The following is a 22,530-nucleotide window of genomic DNA, read 5'->3' on the forward strand; positions in this document are numbered from 1 at the left end:
CAGCCCCCGGACGCGAGGGCGAGCTCTGCGTGTTCCAGGCCCAGGCAGAGAGCGCAGATCAGGTGGCGGTCTCCGGCGCTGAGCGGGGCTTTACACGTGCCACAGGAAGTGCGAGGCATCTTTAAAAAGACGCTCGCTGCTCTTTTAGAATAATAAGCAAAAAAGGATACGTCGCCGGATAGCGTAGCTCGCACGGATGGCTGAGGGTGGCGAAGATGGCCGGCTTCCTCAGCGCTGTCCTAGGCTGGCTGTTCGCTGTTCGACGGCGGCGGTGGCTTCTCTCAAATCCAGCGGTGCGAAGAGCTCGCTGAAGAGTCGAAAAATCAGAGAATTCAGCCTACAGCCCCTATTTTATACGCTAAGCCACGCCTATCTGGCGGGCTCTGACGCTATAAAGGCGCGGGCGCCCTTCATTGGGCGTGACGTCATGCCGTGCTCACTGGTAGGCTGCAGCAGTTGCCCCCAGGGCAGCCAATGAGCACGCGAGATGGCCTGCTCTAGGTCTGCTAGCTGCTGCACTGCGTTGACAAGGTATACAAAATTAAGGATAATTTTTTGGCTTCAGTATCTCGAGAAGATGAATCTTTCCCGTAGCGTAAGCTAAACTTACGCAATACGAGAGAACCTCTCGTAAGAGAACTGGTCTATGCCAGTAGGTGGCTGTCTTTATGACTACGTCCTCTAATCTCATTCAACCGATTTCTTAGTTTAACAACACTGGTTCAGGAATGAAACACGTTAATGGCTTTTTTGGGTGTAAAATTGATAACTTCTGTTAATCAATTAGTTCAAAAATGTATTCAGTCAGAAATTAAAGTGACTTGCTTAATGAGTGAGTCATTGAATCATTAAGTTAACCAGTTTGTTAAAACAGCCACCCATGCACCCAGATTTGCACAAACAATATATTAATATTGCACTGTTTGTATTAATATTTGTAATTTACATGGTATTTTTCTTTTTTTAACGGGATTTCAGGGTGGAAAAGCAAAGTAAGAATTTCATTGTACATGGAACTGTACATATCATAATAAACCCTTTGAACTTTGAAAACACACCAATTTATTCAGAAAGGAAACACAACAATTGATCATGCTTTAATAATACTACTACAACTTATAATAATTCATTACATTTTATAGCGCTTTTTTGGGTACTCAAAGCGCTTTACATGGAAGGGGGGAATCTTCTCAACCACCACCAAAGTGCAGCATCCACCTGGATGATGCAACGGCAGCTATATTGTGCCAGAAAGTATTTTCCATCACAGAGCAAAACTAGACGAAGTGGAAATACTCTGTCTAAAAAGTAATTTTCTCATTTTTAACTTCTTGTTTATTTCATTGTTGTAGTATAATAGCAGTATAACACTCTTGCTAATGTGCAATTTCTTAAATAAAAACACCTATTAAGATGGCAACACAGCAGAGACAAACATAAATCATAACATACAAGTAAGTGAAGTAATTAATTCTAACCCTAAATCAGAGGGGTACGTTGCTATATGTGCAGCTGTCAATGGCCATTTAGGCAATGACTTTGGGCAATAAAAGAATCACGAAGGTCCTCATCCGAGGAATTATCACTGTGGGATTTCAGCAAGGTGACATCTGACGGACAGACCAGCAGCGCAGCCCTACCGATCACAGATTAGCAGACAGATTGTTTACACTGCAATCAATCTCCAACTGTGTGAATTCCATTAGCTGTGCAACGGGCTTCCCAAAAATCTCTGAGATCCTACCAACCAAAATCTTGTCATGTCCAAAAATGTCCCTCCTAAATGTTTTCCTCTTAACACCTACAATAAATTGCATTTCTGCCACTAACCATTTTGTGCATATTCATTCAGCAGACACATTCTCCATTAGTACTTGTTTAGATTTTCAAAAATAGACTTCTCTCCTGATGTACAATAAGCAAATTTTCTCCAGAAAAGGCAAGAACAGTGCATTATATGACAGCGGTCATTAGAAATGAGCCCAAAATAAATGAAGCTTGTGCTCATTATAAACAGAATGACTTTGCATCAGGGCCAGAAGATCAGGGGCTGAGCAGCCAGGCAGAACAGCCCACAATCTCCTTACTGTGATTACTAGGAAATAGAGAAGAAATGTCATCACTGGGTGAAAGAAAGAGGGGAAAATCCAATAAATTAGATTTAGTCAGGCACCAAGCATCATCTGGTCTGTTAGCACCTACAGGAGCATTCTATGAGTGATGCCCTGAATTATGAGTATATTCTGGTCGGACAAAATTGAACCCCTTTAGGATGGTTATAATTTTGTACGGCCCTTTAACGCTACTTTAAGTCAATCCAGTCACTAGTGAAAATACAATACAAAAATTAAATGTGGAAAAAAGCTTTTGACAATCTCCATTTCCAGGAGCACAGCTGCCACACTACTTTGCTTCTTGAGCTTTGATTAATGCAGTGATTACTGTTTAGGAGCCATTCCAATTGACATGAAATCTGTTGAGCTCACTCCAAGCTTTTGTTTGAGTTCAAAACTGTTTGTATACTACTACTAAATATAAAGCTTTGTACCCTTTGTTTTATTGCTTAATTAGGCATGTTTTATCCTATGCAACTTAACATAGGCCTAAATTTCCTACAGTATATGGACAGTCCCATCTGGCATAGTACCCTGCTTCAAAGCGCAATAGAAATAAGATATCCTTTTAATGCTGTAGATTAAAGATTTTAGATCTCACACTCTTTAGGGATTTGAATGCACTGCATTTGTAATTCTTTCACCATCAAACAGTTGTGTTTATAAAGAAATGAATAGTACTTTTAAATATGTTTAAATGTAAATTCAAATGAGATGTAGCCTCCAGCCATATCAGTAGCCTAATAAAAGCTGTTTTATTTTCCATGCAAAAGGATTTAAAACAGCAAGAATGTTAAGACAACCTTTAATTACCATTGTTTGACTTCAAAGTAATATATTTTCAAATGAACCAGAATGATCTGTCTGCACATGTATTTGCTATCTGTCCTCCCTGTTCTTTTCTGTGCTTTGTACTTATTTGTACACGTTTATAGGTCACAAAATGTCTTATTTCTATTTCAATACCAGCCCAATATAAAACTGTTTAACTGCCACCCTGATTAATTCACCAACAACAATGACAAGCACTGGCTGATTATAAAAAACAATGAAATGGAGAGAATATCCATGTTTTGGGTATAGTCTTTTTAGGACATTTTTGGTGGTGTTAGTCACCAAGGTTTTCTGCTTTCTCTCTAATTGCCTTCAGGATACGCCGAATTGATTTACCTCTCATTTATCTGCTGAGAATTTAAGGGAATTAAAATAGGAATCTGTGAAAAATATGGGGGAAAATACACAAAAAGCAGGTATTGTTCTGTGGTCTGATTGATGGTCTAATGCATTGGACTTGTAAATCTATTGTGTTGTTTCTAATTAAATCAAGCTGTTGGAATATAGTGTTTGGCTGGCAGTTGAACACAATAATACAGTGCATTATGGTGCGGTCTGTGGAATGACCTGCAATGCTTTGTAAATTAGTGAGATGTAGACAGCAAGAGGCAGACTAGAAACCGAGGGCAGGGCAACCAGCCAGAGAGCACATAAGCAGCAATCGAATGCCAACAGGTGCCATGGTTCTCTCTCTCTCTCTCATTGTCCTTATCAGTTGTGCTCCATCTATCGTGTTCTGGATGCAGTAATCCTGGCCAGTACACCCCTGAAGCATGCCATCTGAACAGTACAGTATTGCCTAAGCTTCCTCATCAGAGTGCTTCATTTGCAGGTTAGCAGGGAGGAACAGTGTATAATGCAAAAGCCCATGAAGCAGGATTTCTAAATTGCCGTTATTATGAGTATTATGATATGTGTTACACATCTTCCCTATATAGAGATGGCAGGTGGGTGAAGTATTTGTATCACTCCACTTTGTCATGAAGCCTGGGTTCCAGGATCACCTCCATCCCATTCTCATTTCAGTTAATTCCAGTGAGTTTCATCCCCTGTGCTTATTGGTGTACTGCAGGGCACTTCTCCTCTACACAGTCCTGTGTCTTTGGTTAAGCGCTGAACATAATTGGATACTGTGTGAGGATGTGTGTTTAGACCCCTAGGTTTCTGGGTGACTGTGTGATTCAGTCACATTTTATTTTCCAGTCACCATGAAAGAATGACATCACAAAGGGTGCCTTTTCCCTGACAGCTTTGTGCATGCAAGATGTTTGTTATAAATGCTATATTGGATCTGTTTGGGGCATCTGGTGTCCTCTGATGAAGTGATGTTTTGGGCCCAGTGTGAAATCTGTTTTACAAGATATTTAAAAGGGAGAAACTAATTTTTTGTAAAAATTTTTTACAGTATGTTGTTAGGACCCCATTTTTCAAAACATCTTAGTTCCACACAAGAAAGAAAGTCATATGGGTATGGCATGAGGAGGAGTAAATTATGATATACTTTTAGTTTTTGAGTGAACTAACCCATAAAGTTTGCGTTAGATAAAGGCAAAACTTAATCTAAAATCTAAAACTGTTCAAAAGAGGTTGATAAAACTTTTTTTTAAAAAATGTTTATGCTCACCAAGGCTACATTTATTGACGGCATCAATAATAATAATAAAAAAAAACACAACAATGTGATATATCATTGCAATTTAAAGGGTCATTCCACCGGTGGAGAAATGAATATGTATTGAAAGTGGGTCATATATGTAGTAGAATAGTATCATAAATTTCTATTTTGGGACCTTCTTGGAGAAGGTCAGAAAATTACTTTTTAGTGCTTGTGGATTGTAGACAACAATCCCCATAGTGCATTGCAATGCTCAGCTCCGCAGACCACTCCCACTACAGTAGCTAGCTTAACTGCAAGATATTTGTGCAATGAACCTGCCACGTTAGCGTGTTAACAAAATGAAAATAAACTTACTTTACAGAAAGACGACCATTTGACCCTGTAGGCCTTGGCTGCCGCTATCCATATGGGGTGCGAAACTCGGGTGAGTAACAACACACACGTCCGTGTCATCCTCCGATTCCGTAGCACCGCTGGAATTTTCGGCAGCAGACAGACTCTTGTTCTGGGTTACTTTATGGACTTTATGGGTTAGTTCACTCAAAAACTAAAAGTATATCATAATTTACTACTCCTCATGCCATACCCATATGACTTTCTTTCTTGCATGGAACTAAGATGTTTTGAAAAATGGGGTCCTAACAATATACTGTAAAAAAAAATACAAAAAAATATTTTCTCCCTTTTAAATATCTTGTAAAACAGATTTCACACTGGGCCCAAAACATCACTTCATCAGAGGACACCAGATGCCCCAAACAGATCCAATATAGCATTTAGAACCACCAACTTTTCGGTTTGTAGACAACCAACATGAACCACTGAGCCACTGCCGCCTCTAAGATGGGTTGGAGCGAAGGCTGTCTCCCTCCACCCTGAAAGTATATCTTGCCGCTATCGCCGCACATCATGACGCAGTTGAAGGTAAGTCCGTGGGAAAGCACGACCTGATCGTCAGGTTCCTGAGAGGAGCGTGGAGACTAAATCCTCATCGCCCTCCTCTCGTTCTCTCTTGGGACTTCTCAGTGGTTTTAACTGCCCTGCAGAGTGCTCCCTTTGAGCCTCTGCAATCAGTGGAGCTTAAGTTCCTGTCAATGAAGACAGCGTTCCTGGTTGCATTGGCCTCCATCAAGAGGGTAGGGGACCTGTATGCATTCTCTGTTGACGAAGCGTGCCTGGAATTCGGGCCGGCCTACTCTCACGTGATCCTGAGACCCCGGCCTTGATATGTGCCCAAGGTTCCCACCACTCCCTTTCGGGACCAGGTGGTGAACCTGCAAGCGCTGCCCCTGGAGGAGGCAGACCCAGCCTTGGCACTGATCTGTCCAGTATGCGCTCTCTGTGCCTATGTAGACAAAACGCAGTGTTTCAGGACCTTAGACCAGCTCTTTGTCTGTTATGGTGGGAAACTGAAGGGAAAGGCTCTCTCCAAGCAAAGGTTGTCTCACTGGTTAGGGGACGCCATTGCTTTGGCATACCAGCATCAAGGTCGACCATGCCCCCTTGGTGTGACAGCCCACTCCACCCGAAGTGTGGCTTCCTCTTGGGCTCTAGCGCATGGCGCCTCGCTAACAGAAATCTGCAGAGCTGCAGGCTGGGCGACACCCAACACATTCGCCAGATTCTACAATCTCCGAGTGGAGCCAGTGTCCTCTCATGTACTCTCTTCGGCCAGCCAGTACTAGGACCTGCTCAGGTGACTTCGCTTGCTCGCCATTCTACTCCACGGACTGGATACGTGCGATATTTCCTCAGGTGAGCTTCCCCGCAAGCCCTGAGTTCCTCCAGCACTGCTGACGTCGATGCCAGTGTCTATTGCCTGCGCGTTGGCTAGCTGGCCTCCGTGTGCATGGTCCCCCCTCTGGGCGACCCCCACATGTGTATTTCCACTGTAAGCCTCTCTGAGCTTGTGTCTTTCCCTTGGCAAGCCACCTTGCCACCCCAGGGGTTGAAATATTCCACCCTGCGGGCTGGACACCCCAGTGTTCCCCATATGTATCCCACCGGGTCATATGTTATTCTGTAAATTCCCCCCGTCTGGGTTGGCATTATTTGCATATTTTCTCTGAGATATGAGATATGCTTCGCAGTGTACCTTGGTATTCCTGTGATAAGTAGGAGTCCTTAGTCTGTGCCAGTTTCACGACAGGGATCTCAGACTTACGCAGGGCACTAGAACACAGCTTTGAAGGTGGTGTGATTAGACTGGAACCCCATTCGTCGTCACGACGGAACTCGTAGTGACAACAAAAGGGAACGTCTCGGTTACGTATGTAACCCTCGTTTCCTGAGTAGGGAACGGAGACGTTACGTCTTCCTGACACTTTCCGCTGTGCCGCGGGGATCGCCTGAGCTCAGTCTTGGCTCCTCAGCGAAGAAACATATCTGCATGTTGCTGGCGTCCTCCTTTTTGTACCCACGAGGTGAGGCGGAGTTGTGCCATGCAAATTCCGCAGACCGATGGCATTTCTTTGCCATTGGCTCGTTTTGTAATACTCAAAGTTGATAGGCTTTCTAAGCGAAACCCCATTCGTCGTCACGATGGAACATCTCCATTCCCTACTCAGGGAACAAGGGTTATATACGTAACCGAGACGTTTTCTATTTCAATATGTTACAAAATTTAATTTTTTCCTGTGATGGCAAAGCTGCATTTTCAGCAGCCATTACTCCAGTGTCACATGATCCTTCACAAATCTAATGTGCTGATTTGGTCCTCAAGAAACATTTTTTTTATTATTATTAATATTGAAAACAGTTGAGCTGCTTCATATATGTTTTGTGGAAACCATGATACTTTTATGATAAAAGCAGCATTCAATTAAATTAGAAATCTTTAACAGAATACATACACAGCAGTATATATGACTTTACTGTCTCTTTTGGTCTATTTAATGTGTTCTTGCTGAGTATTAAATAAATAATTAAATAAAACATTGGTTGATACTGGAAAAAAACACACAAAACAAGTGTCTGCCAATGACATATTGCAATACCTTGTGCATTTTAGTGACAGTAGAAGTTAAATTATGTTATTTGAAATTTTCCCTTTGAGGTAAGAAATTTACATTTTACACTTGGTTTAAAATTATATCTGCATAATGTTTCATGAATGGGAGGAGTGGTATCATCTAAATCAACTATTTCTCTTGATTCATTTGAAAGGTAACATCCACTCACCACTTATTTCACCTTCATTATAAAACAAAATATGGTCCAGTATGTTTTATCAATTATTTATTATATAAATTAGATGCTTTTAATGGCATTGACTGCTTCATGGACAAATCCTCCAAGGTCAGGTTGGATGCATCCCATGAATGGATAATGCAAAGTTCTGGATCAGGTGTCTCTGCTGAAGTCCTGATGATGACTAGTTCAGTGAACAGCAGCTAAAGCAGCGGGTGAATGGGCAGAAGTGTGTGCACACCAGTGCCACTGTGTTTTCTGTGTAAGTAAACCCTGCAGTGAAGTCCCTGTCACTGAGATCAGAGGAAGATTTTTACCCCAGTTTCCATTTCCTTAGTTAATATTGTGGCAAGCAGAGCCGGTCCGAGCCTTTTGGGGGCCCTAAGCAGAATTTGATTTGCGGGCCCCCTCCCACTACGTGAAGTCACCTGTGCTTGACGATTATTGACACAAATGTCACGCAATAATGGTACATTATAAATGAATACAGTGAGATTATGTATTAATACAAAATAAATACTTAATAAAAAATAGATGCCTACTTAACTTTTTTTTTACTTTACTCTTTTACTAACTCTTTGAAACTTCTTAAAACAAACTGTCTCAAAACATAAAAAATAAATGATTTGCTAAAATAATGACAAAACTGCGAAATCGAAACATAATAAGAGCAAGGGTTCAACAATGACAATTATTGTTGAAAACTGTTAAAATATTATTATTTTTCAACTGTCTCAATACAGTGTAACTGTCCTCAAAATCTTTTTTATAATTATTATTGTAACAGACTTTGTTGGATTGTACATGACAGAATCCAACAAAGTCTGTTACTATAATACCGGTAATGATGTACTGGCACTAGTTGTATGTGTGTATGTGTGGCAAACAGAACGGCCGAGGGACGTGAGAGAACGGCGCGAGGCAGGTGGTGCGATTGCTAATGAGCAGCACCTGTGAAGCACACCGGTCTCGCATCTCTCATGGTACCTCTTCAGCATCATCGGTCGTACCGTGGAGAGAGGCTCGCTTCTTGGCTGCTCTATAGACGAGCTTGAAGAAATCCGCAAATCTGGAATGAAAAACTTCCGTAACATTCAAGTTGATGAATCAAACATATTGACATGGCAAGGCCTCATTGTTCCAGACAATCCTCCATACGACAAAAGGGCGTTCAGGATCGAGATCATCTTCCCTGCAGAGTACCCATTCAAACCACCGAAGATCACGTTTAAAACGAAGATCTACCACCCCAACATTGACGAGAAGGGACAGGTCTGCCTGCCTGTTATTAGTGCAGAGAACTGGAAAGCAGCCACCAAAACTGACCAAGTAATTCAGTCGCTCATTGCCCCTGTGAACGACCCACAGCCAGGACACCCTCTGAGGGCCGACCTAGCAGAAAAATACTCAAAAGACCGTAAAAAGTTCTTTAAGAATGCAGAAGAGTTTACAAAGAAACATGGCGAAAAGCGGCCAGTGGACTAGCAATACCAGACAAGTGTGTAGCCCCAGACCCCCCCCCACTCCTCTGATCCTCTTCCCCTCGCTCTACTACCTTCCTCCCAACACCTAATTGCCATCCTCTATCCCTCCCTCCCGCTTTCCCTCCTTCTCCTCTCCTTTCCACCTGTCACTCTAGTCAAGCTGGAGAAGTACTGCGCAGCTGCAGCCTCCGTCTTGAAGCAGGACACCGTGAGGACATCTTGAGTTTCTGGTGTTAGCTTGAGGCCCCTTACTAACTTTTTACTATGTTGTTTATTTTTTTCTTTCTGAAGTTTGAAAGCATAACAATTTGTTAGAGGATAACTTAAGAGAAAGAAGTTGGAAATTATACAGGGCGTTTCAGTTATGAATGCTGTTTGACCGTTATATAATGCTGTTATACGGTATTACCGTGACTAATTAAAAATTATGACATAAGGCTCAGACAGCGTCACCAAACTGTTGGCTTGTGCCTACACCGTTCAGAAACTGAATACCAGATCGGGCAAAAAACAAAACAAAACAAAAATAATATTTAATTATTTTAATTATGACAATTAAAGTATTCATTTTATTAATTAATTTAAATTAAATTAACAAACAACAAGCAAGAAGTGCATTTGTAAATCCGGTGACACGCGTCCATTGATTTTTATTAATACAACTTTTCTGTCAGTACTGCAAAGATTAAGTTGACGATCGCCATCACCTACTGAACGCGCATATATAGAGAGAAATGCAAATCATGGATTACATAATCAGAAGGTATAGGCTAGCCTTTTTCTTTTCGTTTTGAATTGTTTCGTTTAAAGAAATTGACGATTGATATCTCCGTAGTGAACGCGCCTATAGAGAGAAATCATGGATTTATCAGAGAGTATGCTGCCTATATTTCTTTTCCTTTTGAATTGTTTCGTTTAAAGAAATAGAGGGAATGCACGTGACGTCACCGTTGGCCGGAGTGACTGCGGTTACGCCCACAAGTGGCAAAAAGACTGAGCGGCAGCATTGGTTTTCAGCGTGAATGCTGCGGAAAAACACACAAAACGCGTCTAAAACGGGAAAGAGCTTTGAGACTGACTGTACAACTAGATTTCACAAGAAATACGAGGAATATTTTTACAGACTACCTAAAGCTACAGAACAGACAAGCAAATAGATCGCTGCAATTCATAGAAACAACTGGACTCCAGGCAGCGAAAGGTGGATTTGCAGTTATTATTTTTGTGTCAATATGCTGAATTTAGTGGTAAAATCATTCTCTATATATTGTATTGTTATATATTGCAGTGACAACTCATCAATCAAATATTTACCACTGTATATTCTGAATTTGACATTTTTAAGTAAACACTGACAAAAAACTATACAAGTTTTAAGTCTAGACGATATGATGATATATATAACATTGATATAAGTGATCACCTGGATTTAGACCTGCCTATATTATTTATATAAAGCGTTCACAGGCAAATTTGCTGTATGTATTTCCCCGGTGTCAAAATCAGGCACATATAAATGTCAGGAAACACGATTCCTGGCTGCATGTTAATATCCATGGATCACTGGATGTTTAGTAAGTAGTAAGGAACACTATATTGAGTCCAATCTTTAGTTTAAACTGATAATCGTTTGTTTTACTTGCGTTTTCGCAGTTTCCCCTATTAAATCCAGTCACGCAGCTGCTCTTCTGCCACTCAGTCCGGCTGAGGGGGCGTGTTCCGGCGGGAAAGTGACGTTAATGCATTCCCTCTATTGACGATTGGTATCTCCGTATTGAACGCGCCTATAGAGAGAAATGCACATCATGGATTAATCAGAGAGTATGCTGCCTATATTTCTTTTCCTTTTGAATTGTTTCGTTTAGAGAAATTGACGAATCGCCATCTCCATAGTGAACGATAGAGAGAAATGCACATCATGGATTACATAATCAGAGAGTAGGCTAGCCTATTTCTTTTCGTTTTGAATAGTTTCGTTTAATGAATTTGATGATCGCCATTTCCGTATGAACGTGCATAGAGAGAAATGCACATCATGGATTAAATAATCAGCGAGTGTCCTATTTGTTTTCGTTTTGAATTGTTTCGTTTAATGAAATTTCAAGCTTTATTTATATATAGGCCTATCTGTCATGTCTGTGAGACCTACACTGAGTTTCGGTTAATTTATGATGAGATTTCAATACAAGTGACCGCGGCACGCCAGCGCGCGATCATGTCATGATTATGTTGTCTGCTATATTTGATTCTTATTTATTAAATCCAGGTAATTGGTTGATAAAAAATGATTAAAATTAAGATACAATTTATACAAAACGAAATTCACTTTAAAGAAAGGCCTTTTACAAAATGAAACTTAATTAAGTGGTCAATGTGTGACTCCCGATGCATCCCATCTTACTCGTGCTGTTCAGTTTTCATTATCAACGTAAAAAAAATAACATTATAATACTTTAACAAATATAAACTAATGCGCTTATTTAATGAACTCGGGGCAAAATGCATCCTCGCAGCACTGAGTGGGTGGTTGTTTCGGAGATGCGACATTAGGTTAGAGGTGTTTCCATCTCTGGCGGTCACCTTTTTTATTGCAACATTTAAAAATTGCCTCGTCAGTATTTACCGCCTCTCCCTTCTTTCTCTCTCTCTCTCTCTTTCTCCTCCACACTGTCACTTGATGACAACTACATAAGCATTTTTAGGCATTGAATAAATGATATTTATATATTATATATAAGTGCCGGTAATGACTGTATTGAAACTGATACCGTTGCTATTTTAAGAGCCCGCGGTATATGATATTACCGTAATACCGCCCAACCCTACACACAACTTTCAGAAATTACTTTTGGAAGTGACAGTTCATTTAAAACCAGATGGATTGTAATTTATCATGTATATTATTATTATTATTATTATTATTATTATTATTATGTTGTTCCCTTTTCTTACATGTGTGTTCTTTGATTTCCACAAAAACCAAAACTCAACTAAAATACAGGCCTGTTCCTCTCTCGATCATCAACGTCGTCGCCCCTCCTTTATGCTTCCGCTCCGTGAGACCTGCGAGACCGGTGTGCTTCACAGGTGCTGCTCATTAGCAATCGCACCACCGGCCTCGCGCCGTTCTCTCACGTCCCTCGGCCGTCCTGTTCGCCACAGTATGCAATCTATTTTTCCCCTCGGGGCTTGCCGTAGATAGGAATGGGTCGTGCGCACTTGGTACTGGAGTTTCACAGGTTTTTGGAGTTAGTGATCTGATTTGTGGTATAATAAAGTGGAGAAGAGTTCAAACTGCTACCCTTACACCTAGAAGGTTAAGTTCCCCTGCGGCTATTTTCTCCAACTTAAACCCATACCGTGACTATGGGCAGTTGCGCACGAATTGTCTATGCACTCGCGAGGTGTCTAGATTATGCACATGACTTAAACGCTGGAAGACACAGCAGCATTTGTTGGCAGATAAATTGATCATGAAATCAGAATTTTCTTGTCTAGAATTATTCATTCATTCATTCATATTCATTCATTCATTTATGTCACTTGTTTAAGTCATCTAAAAAAATAAATAAAATTAACCTCGTTTGGGGAGCCCCCTGGTGGAGGCCCCAAGCAGCTGCTTAGCAGCCGCTTAGTTCGCTTATGCCTCGGGCCGGCCCTGGTTGCAAGGCATGGAAACACTACCTCTTTGTTCTTAAAAAGAAAAAAGAAATGCATTTCATGAATCTTGAAAATATATATTTTTTGGGGAGAAGTGTTTGTGTTTTTCAAACTCCCCTATCATGTCTTGTACTGATGATGTGTGGAAGGTGAGGAAAAGTTCTCCTCTCTATTTCAGATGGATGGTTCATATGGTACATCATGCATCAAACGAGTGAACCCCGGGCAGTAATGTCTGATCCTTGTTACTTCCCCTTTGTGACTCATTCCCTCAATTAGCTCCATCTGTAGTGCTGCACAGTTCACACACATACAGACATGCGGACATTTTTGAATTATGGAGGCTTGTTTCCGCCACGGAATAAAACAATTTAAAAGATAATTGCAACTTTGTATCTCACAATTCTGCCTTTTTCTCTCTCAGAATTGCGAGATATAAACTCGCACTTGTGAGATATTGTAATGTGGTGCGGTTGAAGCAGAGATGAGGCTGGATCCAAATGCAGCACACACTTTATTTAACAGATTACAAACTATACAGACTGGATACAGGACTCAGGAACAGGGACAACCAACACTAGCATTAACAGTCAAACATTAAACAAGAACTCACAAAGACAAGACTGAAACACAGGGCTTAAATAATCAGGGACAAACAAGCTAGACAAGATAACAAGGGGGCGTGGGAAATCAGAAACACCTGGGATAACTAATAGACAAGACAGGGAATCATAGAACAAGACAGGACACAAACCCACATAGTGACATAACCCCCCCCTTAAGGGTGGCTCCTGACGCCAATTAAAACAACAACAAATTCAACAAGTGTTGGTTGTTCCTGTTCCGGAGTCCTGTATCCAGTCTGTATAGTTTGTAATCTGTTAAATAAAGCGTGTGCTGCATTTGGATCCCTCTGAGTCTGGTGTTTCATGACAGAAGACTAAGCCATCACCAGATCCAGCAGCATGTCAGCCTCGTATGCCTCTCAGTGAAATAATTCGGATCGGAGTGCTGTACACCGGGATCAACTGGACCAACTCACCGTGTCGTTGGAGAGGTTGGCCAAGATGGTTCGCAGCCTTCATGTTTCCCCACCGGGACCATCGCAGACTCAACCCTTCTCCTAAGTTGTTTGCCCAGAACCGATCCCGACATCACAACGAGCTCACACAGCGATTCCGAGCACGGATACGGGAGTTGTGATAATGCGACTTTGTCAGGAGGATCGATCTCTTGAGTGGTATGTGGTGGAGTTCTTTGAACTTTCTCATTACACGTGTATGAACAATGTTTTCCTAACGAACCAGTTCCGCGGAGGGTTGTCTGAACCGCTTCGCTCATTGATGCCCAACCCCAAGCCTGACAGCACTTTAAGGCAGTATATTGACACGGCCCTTCTACTGAGTGGTTCTGCTCTCACTGTGGGTAAGATGGAGAAGGAGCTCCACGATGCCGCAGCATTCACCGAACCAGGGTCTAGTCATGTCGTGTTGAATCTTCACGTCACACCTACCATCAAAGCTGCCATCGGAACGGTCTATTGCCGCCCAGGACTGGTTTCCAGCATGGCTGATCCTCCACTGATCTCAATGCGGAAGTCCATAAAGGTTGCCGTTCCTGGGTTCCTCTCTCCCAAGACTGCCAGCCCAGAGCCTGCTCCACTGGTTCTGTCCAGTCTGCACGTGAGGTCTTCACACCCAGGGAAGCCTGAGGGGGCTCCAGCCTGGCCTTTGGTTCATCCTGCTCCGCCCTGGCCTTCGCCTCATCCTGCTCCACCCTGGCCTTCGCCTCATCCTGCTCCGCCCTGGCCTTCATCTCATCCTGCTCCGCCCTGGCCTTCGCCTCATCTTGCTCTGCCCTGGCCTTCGCCTCATCCTGCTCCGCCCTGGTCACCGGCCCAGTCTGGTCCGCCCACACTCTGCGGTCCAGGCCCGTCGTGGCTACCTCCTGGTAACGTTCCCCTGCACGGGCCTGGCCCTCCTTCCCTCCCCCAGGATCGTCTTCGCTCTGCTCCTTAAAAGGGCGGGGGGGGGGGGGGGGGGGGTTCGGCTGGATTGCCCATGTTCGGCTGGATTGCCCTCGAGTGCCACGAGAGGGTGCTCCACTTCTGTTCTGCCCTTCCTGTACGCACACACCCTGAACTGATTACGCGCACTCCTGTCACCATTGATCACTTTCACACCTGTTTCCATTGATCACTCTCACACCTGCATCCAGTTCCAAACGCAGCAACATTTATACCTCACTGTCACTATCACTGTTTGTTTGGTCTTGTTTGAATGTGTGATTCACTTTTGTGTAATCTCCCAGCATTTCTGAGTCTGTTCTCCGAACATTTCTTAGTCTGGTTGTCCTGCCCGTGTTTGCTACCCTTGCCTGTCTGACTATTCTATGATTAAACTTATGCTGCATTTGGATCCCTCCAAGTCTGGTGTTTCATGACAGATATAAACTCGCAGTTGCGAGTTATAGAGTCCAGTTCTGAGGAAAAAATTCTGAGAACTCAGAATGTTTCTAAGAATTGCAAGTTTATGTCTTAATTCTGGCGTTATCTCTCACAATTGTGACTATATCTCACAATTCTGAGGAAAAAAAAAGTCAGAAATGTAAGACATAAAGTCAGAATTTCGATTTTGTCACAATCGCGAGATCGTAAATTAGCATCAGCTCTGACATTTATCTGCAGTGTTTTTAATATGTTGGACATTATCTTTAACAGACTTAAACATATTAAAGAAATAGTGTCTGAGGAAAAACTGATCACACACTATCCAGAGAGTCAGAGGTAGTTGGACGGTAAAGTATCATTGTGATTGTGAGGTTGAAATGACACTGGAGACGCATCGAGTTCTCAATCCCAACAGGACCCTTGAGCAAGGGTCTTCACCTCAGATTGCTCCAGTGAGGCAGCCGTGCCAATTAGTCTGCTGTAGGTTGCTGCGGTTGAAAGGCAGGCCGTGGGTAACAGAGCACACAACGTATTCGTCAATGATAATTTACTTTGAGTCCATGTCTGAGCTAAAATACCAGCTGACAGGGACAACCTTTAACTGCCCTAGAGAAGCAATGCATCTTGATCCAGGATTAGAGGGGCTTCATCAGAAATGTGCCTTTTCTGTTTATCATAACTCTGCAACATCTTATACACTGAAAGGATTTGAGAAGTGAACTTCAGTTTTCAATCACAACAACAAAAATCAAATAAATATTTTACATTAACCATTGTAATACTTTTGAATCACTTTGTGCTACTCTTCATTTATAACGGTCAGAACGGCTAAATTTCCAACCTTATTTAAACAGAACCTCTGTGCAGAATGCATCTAGACTCACTAACCCCATTTTAGGCTTAGCTGAGGAAGCAATTGAGCCAAAAGCAGTTACCTGTGATGGTAATGGCTATTTATGTGCTTTGTGTAAATTGTTTTTGTGAGGAAGTATCTGCTAAAAACATAAATCTTTCAGTTATCTCATAATATATTGTAGGGTCCAAAAGTCTTCTAAATGAAGTAAAAATAATAAGAAATATTAGAGATTTTTGAGAAAGTAATCCAAAGTTCCCTTTCAAAGGAACTCGAGCTGCGTCAAACGCTGTGGGAACGCCCCTGCGTTGTGCGTCATGAAGCACGTATGGAATCAGCCCAATGGAGAGATGGAACGTCATAGGCGGGTGACGTCATCGACCAGGAAACTATAAAGCACCCCATAAACACAAGCGCATCAGCTTTCTGTGCCTTCAGACGCGCTATATATGAATCTGTCCCTGTGTGAATATTGTCTGTCTTTACATACTCTGCACCACACAAACAATTTATATATATATATATATATATATATATATATATTAAGAGAGATATGGCGAACGAACAGCAGTTTAGGAAGTGTGTCCCTCCCTGCTCGCGTTATTTTACGAGTGGGGATACACACGTTCTTTGTGTTGTTTGTTTGGGAGTGCAGCATGCCCAGTCAGCTCTCGAGGGAGCTGATTGTGAGCATTGCAAGCGTCTGCCATTAAGGACGCTCCGCTCCCGCCGGGCGCTCTTCGAGGAGAGCGGTTCGGTGCGCGCTCCCCGCGGTTCGGGTCCCGCTCTTGCCGAGGCAGAGCGACGACGCGTATCGCGGGGATCGCAGATGGATCTCTCAGCGGGGTTAGAGACGGGCTCTGCCTTATCTCTCCCTTCACCTGTGAGATCCAGTGCCTCACTCCCATGTTCGGAAGCACGCGCTGCGGTTTCTTCCGCTCGGGCTGAGGCACCAGTTATAAATAAGGGAGATGTGGAGGATTCGCCACCTTACACTCCCGAAAGTGATGAGCTAGTGGAGGTATTAACAAGAGCTGTAGAAAAACGTCCCGGGTTACGTATGTAACCCTAGTTCCCCGAAGGGACGGACGCTGCGTGAAATCGCAGTGGGAACGCCCTCAGCGTGACGCGTCTTAAGCATGAATGAAATCAGTCAATGGAGAGAATGAGCGTACGGCGAGTGACGTCATCGACCAGGAAGCTATAAATATCCCCTGAGTACACAACACGCCAGCTTAAAAGTTACTGAAGCAGCGACCCAAGGGGATGCCGAGAGTATGGCAGGACACGCAGCGTCCATCCCTTCGGGGAACTAGGGTTACATACGTAACCCGGGACGTTCCCCTTCAGGGACTACCGCTGCGTGAAATCGCAGTGGGAACGCAATACCCACATCCCCATACGACCAAATCCCCGTCGTGTGTCATTAGGAGACACAAACCGACGAGAGAACCTGAGCCCCGGGAGTGGAGCTAAGATCGAGGGAATAAAATCTAACGAAAGTGTGCGGTGAGGACCAGCCTGCCGCATCACAAACGTCCTGAAGAGAAGCTCCTGAAAGAAGAGCTGTAGAAGCAGCCATACTCCTCAGCCTCAAGGTGACACGAAGGAAGCGAGACATAAGCGGGTGTTTCCCGAGGGAACCTCCACTTGAAGGGGTGTGGTAAGCAGCTAAGGCCGCCACATTGACCTTCAGTGTGGATTGGGATAACCCTGTGGAGAGACGGTCCTGCAGGAAATCCAGGACTGTACCAACCGGGCAGTTAACTGGGTCCTGCTGGCGCTCTCCACACCAAGAGGTGAAAAGTTTCCACCTCGCGGCATATAACTTCCTCGTGGAGGGAGCTCTGGATCGGAGGATGGTCTCAAAGACCTCATCCGAGAGACCAGAATCTATGAGCTGGGCCCCCTCAGAGGCCAAGCCCACAGCCTCCATAGCTCTAGACGGGGGTGAAGGATCGACCCACTCGCCTGAGAGAGCAGATCTCTCCTGTTCGGTATCTCTAGGGGAGAGCCGTTGAGGAGAGACACTAGGTCCGCAAACCATACCCGGGCCGACCAGAACGGGGCTATTAGCAGGAGACTGAGCCCGTCCCGGCGAACCCTCTCCAGAACTCCTGGGAGCAGAGCGATCGGGGGGAAAAGCGTACAAGCGTGACCTCGGCCACGGATGTACCATCGCATCCAACCCCAGCGGGGCTGGATGGCTGAGAGAGAACCACAGCGGGCAGTGTGATGTTTCTCGAGGAGCAAATAGGTCTACCTCGGCAAGACCGAAATGTTTCCATAGGAGTTCCACCACCTCGGGGTGAAGACTCCATTCCCCGGGCCTCGGCCCCTGTCTTAACAGGATGTCTGCCCCCTGATTTAAATACCCCGGGAGATAAAAGCTCTCAGAGAAAGAATTTTCCCCTGGGACCATAGAAGGATCTGACGTGCCAGTTTGTAAAGCGGGCGAGAACGCAAACCCCCCTGATGGTTGATATAAGAAACCACCGATGTGTTGTCTGTCTGGACAAGAACATGGTGGCCCCTTAGGTCTGGGAGGAAGTGTTTCAGAGCCTGAAACACCGCCAACATCTCTAGGCAGTTTAAGTGCCACAGACGATGATGGTCCTCCCACAGACCCTGAGCCCACCCGTGAGAGAGGCATCTGTCATTAGCATAACGCGACGACAAGGAGCTCCTAACACAGGGCCTTGGGACAGAAACCAAGGATCTTTCCACATGATCAGGGCGTGATGACACCGTCGCAAACTCACGATCATGCGAAGCGGATTTCCCCTCGGGGAGAATCACTTGGTCCTGAGCCACCACTGTAACAGTCTCATGTGCAAGAGGCCAAGAGGTATCACGTTGGACGCAGCTGCCATGAGACCTAGCAGTCTCTGGAACTGTTTTACAGTGGATGACTGGCCTAGCTTGACCTGATCTACTGCAGCGAGAATCAAAGCAATACGAGCAGGTGACAATCGTGCCTGCATCGTCGTTGAATCCCACACTACACCTAGAAAAGTGGTTCTCTGTAATGGAGAAAGAACACTCTTTTTGGCGTTGAGCCTCAGCCCCAGTCACTTGATATGAGCAAGAACGACATCTCGGTGCCGAACCGCCTGTTGTTCCGATTGAGCTAGAATCAAGCAATCGTCTATATAGTACAGAAAGCGGATGCCCTGTAACCTCAGCGGGGCTATAGCAGCATCCGTACACTTCGTGAATGTTCGGGGTGACAGTGCTAGGCCGAACGGAAGAACCCGATATTGGTACGCTTCGCCCCCGAAAGCGAACCTCAGGAACTTCCTGTGTTGAGGGAAGATAGATACATGGAAGTAAACGTCTTTTAGATCTATCATGACAAACCAGTCCTCGGATCTGATTTGAACATCCCCAGTGACAGACACAGCGCCCTGTAACGTACTGGCAGGGAACAGCTGGTCTGGGCACTCCACAACCCTCCTCGGAGGGGGCGAGCGTCCCTCGGGAAATCGCTCGCCGAGTCTCTCTACGCCCTGTGAAGGCAGGGTTAGTAGAGCAGACCACTGAGGGCATCGGAAAAGACAGGGCACCGTGTTCTTGTGCAGTGAACTCAGGTCTTTCACGATAGGGACCACCCTCAGAACCCTGACGTTCAGCACGTCAGGATTTTTTTTTTTTTTTTGATGAAGTAGTATCCTAACTCCCTGCTGGGTGGGGGACCCATTCCGCCAGGAACTCTACTAAGGGAACCAGCCTCTCGAGGCTGGCCTCCGGATGAACATCCCGAGTGACAGACACAGCGCCCTGTAACATACTGGCAGGAAACAGCTGGTCTGAGCACTCCACAACCCTCCTTGGAGGGGGCGAGCGTCCCTCGGGAAATCGCTCGCCGAGTCTCTCTACGCCCTGTATAGGCAGGGTTAGTAGAACAGACCCCTGAGGGCATCGAGAAAGACAGGGCACCGTGTTTTTGTGCGGTGAACTCAAGTTTTTCCCGATGGGGACCACCCTCAGAGTCCTGACGTTCAGCCCGTCAGGACTTTTTCGACGCGGCCTTTCTGGCGACAATGAGTGTCCTCAGATCAGTCCTGCCCCGAGAAGGCCGCGCCGGAGAGCACCCCGCCTCGTCCCTCCAGTTTCTCTGCAGGGGGGCACGAGACGTGACACTCCGCTTCTGCTGTGCTCTTTTTGAAGACGAACTCGACGAAAGACTTTGCTCTGGTTGAACATTCTGCGTGACAGACACAGTGCCCTGTAACGGCGCACCGGCAGGGAACGACTGGTCTGAACACACTAGAACCCTCCTTAGAGGCGGCGAGCGTCCCTCGGGAAAGCACTCGCCAGAACCTTCTACGCCCTGTTTCGGCAGGGTTAGTAGGACGGGCCCCTGAGGGCGCCGGGAGAGACAGGGCACCCTTAAGGGAGGTGAACGCAAGTCTCTCTCGGCGGGGACCCCCCTCAGATTTCCTTTGAGCAGGTCGGCCTGAAAAGCCTGCATAAAAGTCATCGTATGCAAACATGCAGCCGCCTGCCGAGCCACCGAGTAAGCCTTCCCCACCAGCACAGAGGTATATATATTTATTTATTTATTTATTTTTTGGTGGAAGAGCCGGTGCTTTAAGTGAAGACGATGAAGCAGGAGAGAGATAGCTCGCAAGCGTCTCCTCCGCCTACAGTATCGTCATATAACCAGCAGATTTAGCACCAACAATGTTACCATAAGCATTGGACTGATTTGTGTAAATTCTGCTTGAAACCGGTCTAACCCAGGTCTTTGAAACCTCAGCATGAAGATCTGGGAAGAACGGTAAGCACCGGCTAGAAGGTTGAGGTCGTGCAGACAGAAATCTATCATCTAGATTGCTTTTAATTCTAGAAACCTGTCTATCAGCTGGCCACTCGATACTGTTAATTTTTTTTTTTTTTAGCTTTTCAACAGCCCGAGATAATACATCAATCAAACCTTCTTCATTTGCAGTATAATGTGATAAACTAGTTTTCTCTGATAATAAACTTTCGACATCCAGCTCCTCAGAACTGGAAAATCTCAATTCAACATCATCATGTGCCTCCACCCGGGCAGAAGTAACCGCTGCAGCGCGTGCTTCCAGAGCCGGGTGAGAGGCACTAGATCTCGTCGGAGATAGCTGAGATAGGGCGGAGCCCGTCTCAACGTCGCCAGCGAGATCCATCTGCGAGCCCCAAGACAAGCGCCGCCGCTCTGCCTCAACAGAAGCGGGACCCGAGCCTCGGGGAGCTCGCAGCAAATCACTCTCCTCGAAGAGCGATCGCCGCGAGCGCAGAGTTCTCAAGGGAAAACGCTCGCAATGCTGACAATCGACTCCCTCGAGAGCCGACTGGGCATTGCTGCACTCCCAAACAAGCCACACTTAGCTCGTGTGAATCCCCACCCGTGATGTGCCGAGTACAGGGGGGGGGGCACACTTCTTATACTGCTCGCTCATATTGGTTTTTTTATATAAAATATATATAGTGAAAACTCCTGACAAAACAGACAAACACAATCGACAGATTCAGACACACACAGAGCTGCTGAAGTAACTAAAAGCTGGCGTGTTGTGTACTCAGGGGATATTTATAGCTTCCTGGTCGATGACGTCACTCGCCGTACGCTCATTCTCTCCATTGACTGATTTCATTCATGCTTCAGACGCGTCACGCTGAGGGCGTTCCCACTGCGATTTCACGCAGCGGTAGTCCCTGAAGGGGAACTCAGCATTGTATGGCCAGTGACTAGACAGGAGTCTGTTTCTAAATCAAAATTAGATTAGAGATTTTTGCCGTCACGAGTGCAACCTCCACGGCGGTGCTTGCCGTTTTTTCCCGATCTCCACACTGAGGTGTCGAAATCGTGGAAAAAAACGGTGTCATATAGAGTGTTTAGTCCCCAGACTTCAACATATTCTAATATTGTGGGGGCAAAATCATATGGTTATTCGGCTATGCCTCGCGTGGAAGAGACGCTTGCGAGTTTTCTCTCCCTCGAGGCTGCATCATCTGTTAAGGCACCGGCATTACCCACCAAGCCTCTTAGAAATATTTTGGTTTTTATGGGTAAAGCGTATTCGGCGGCGGGTCAGGCTGCGTCATGTCTGCATACTATGTCTATTATGCAGGCATACAAGCCTGACCTGCTGAGGGACGTGAGTGAGAGTGAGGAGGTCAGTGCTGACGTGGTTCGCGAACTGCGTCAGGCTGCTGATTTATCCCTGCGCGCAACCAGAGAGTCGGCCAAGCTAGTGGGTCGATCTATGGCAGCTCTGGTGGCCGCAGAAAGACATCTGTAGTTAAATCAGACAAATATAAAAGAAAAAGAAAAAGCTTTCCTTTTA

The 22,530-nt window shown here is 44.9% G+C and overlaps 1 protein-coding gene and 1 pseudogene across 1 annotated transcript in view; one reads left to right on the top strand and one right to left on the bottom strand.

Moving 5' to 3' along the window:
* The window catches only part of uts2r (urotensin 2 receptor), a 63,727-nt gene that overhangs the window by 8,386 nt on the left and 32,811 nt on the right, over nt 1-22,530 (bottom strand). The gene's annotated exons all lie outside the window — the stretch shown is intronic.
* On the top strand, nt 8,806-9,625 carry LOC143710272 (ubiquitin-conjugating enzyme E2 L3 pseudogene; annotated as a pseudogene).

Source organism: Siphateles boraxobius, unplaced genomic scaffold, assembly GCF_051911475.1.
Source record: "Siphateles boraxobius isolate OS27281-9 unplaced genomic scaffold, OSU_SipBor_1 46, whole genome shotgun sequence".
Lineage (NCBI taxonomy): Eukaryota > Metazoa > Chordata > Actinopteri > Cypriniformes > Leuciscidae > Siphateles > Siphateles boraxobius.